The following is a 1,991-nucleotide window of genomic DNA, read 5'->3' on the forward strand; positions in this document are numbered from 1 at the left end:
TGGAGGAGCTGGAGGTGGCTGTTGACGATTTTCAGCGGGTGGGTGAGCTGATGCAGCAGTGAGGAGAGATGGAGGCTGATGCCTGCTGCCAGGCACACAAGAGCCAAAGAAAAGGAGTTATGCCCAGCTGGCGTGGCTCAGTGGATGAGCATCCACCTATGAACCAGGAGGTCACAGTTCAATTCCTGGTCAGGGCATATGCCGGGGTTGTGGGCTCGGTCCCCAGTGTGGGGCGTGCAGGAGGCAGCCGGTCAATGATTCTCTCTCATCATTCATTGATGTTTCTATCTTTCTCCCTCTCCCTTCCTCTCTGAAATCAATTTTAAAAAAAGAAAAGAGGTTACTATGAGGTGCAGGAAGAGAGGGCTGGCATTCCTGGAGATTTCAGTCCTCTCAGCCCCTAGGGCTGTGACGGAGCTGGGAAATGACTGGACGTTTGGCAAATTGCCACATAAATAAGAAGAGACAACTCCATTGGTGTTCAGAGGCACCAGAATCCCACGGGGCATGGGCTCTCCTCTAGCTCATCCCCCTCTTTCATCTGGTAACAGGCCCTGAACTCTGGTCCTGGAGCTGGAACCTCCACTCCCCACATTTCTCAGGGAGCGCTCCAGGCTTCCCCGGCAGAGCGGCGGTTTCTCCTGCCCTGTTCCTGCCGGGTTTGCACCCACAGGAGGCCTCACTGTCGGAGGAGCGCACTTCTGTGCGTAGGGTGGGCCTGTGTTTCAGGTGAGGGCAGGTTTAACGGGAATTAACCTTGAAAGAAAATGAAGATAAAATAATTGTTTCTTACTCAATGTTATTTCTGATTGCAACTCCACGCAGGAGGCAAAGAATAAATCACCTGTTTATTGTTTTGCTTGGCATAAAGTTTTAATAGACAAAATTTTGTGATAAATCCAGCTGTCATTTATTTTTGCCTAATAACAAAGAGCAGTTTTGCATTTACATATACACATTTATGTGTGTGTGTGAATGTTCTAGAGCTTCAGAATTTTAAACTTTTTTGATATATCCTATATTGCAGAAAATTGCGCAACTCAAAAGTATACAGCTCAGGGAATTTTCATTCTCCTAAAGCGCCTATACCCAGGTACTCAGCACTTCTCCCGAGAAATAGGACGTACCCAGCACCTGGGCACTCCCCTCCCGCTCAAATCCAGTTAGCGTGCCCCACCCAGAAAGAAGTCTCCTGACTTAGAACTGCACAGATGAGGTTTGCGGTTCTTGAAGGTCCTGTACGTAGGATTATGTTTTGTATCTGGCTTCTTTTCCTGCACATTGTCTGTGAGTCTATATATGTTATTGCTTATGGCTTAGTCAATCTCACTACCGTGCACCCCATGGTATGCACATACTAACATTACCCATCCCACCGCCAAGGGGCACGCGGAGGTCCAGTTTGGGGTCCCGTGAACAGTGCGTGCTTTTGGCACACACGAGCACGCCTTCCTGATGGCGCATGGTGTAGTTGCTTTGCCTTGCAAAACTGTTTACGTGGTCATCTCTGTTCAAAACTGTAGCTTCAACGACCTTCTGCATGTTGTTGGAACAGTACATACTGAATTTGACTGATATTTAATATACTTTACAAAAGAATGCACCATGATTCGCTGCTCTCCCCGGAGGATGAGCTCATCTGAGATGAGGAGGGACAGGGCGATCATGGTGGCTTCGTGTGTAGGCAGAGTTCTCCGTGGCTTCAGCAGCCATAGGCTACCACTCTGGTGTAAACTCTCATCACCCGTTACCTGTATGAGTTGTAATTTCCTTAGAAGTCTTCCCGCTTCCAACATCACCACCCTTTTCAAACTGTTCTCAACACAGCAGCGAGAGTGAGCATTCATCGTAGGTCAGAATGTATCACTGTAAACCTGCACTCGCTTCCCATCCCACTTGGTGTCCAATCTGAGCCTCCTGCAGGCCTTGTGCCCCGAAACCTAGTTACTCTCTGACTTCCTCTCTTACCATCCTTCCCCCCCTCCTGCGCG

Source organism: Myotis brandtii, unplaced genomic scaffold (genome assembly GCF_000412655.1).
Source record: "Myotis brandtii unplaced genomic scaffold, ASM41265v1 scaffold140, whole genome shotgun sequence".
In the NCBI taxonomy this organism is placed as follows: Eukaryota; Metazoa; Chordata; class Mammalia; order Chiroptera; family Vespertilionidae; genus Myotis; species Myotis brandtii.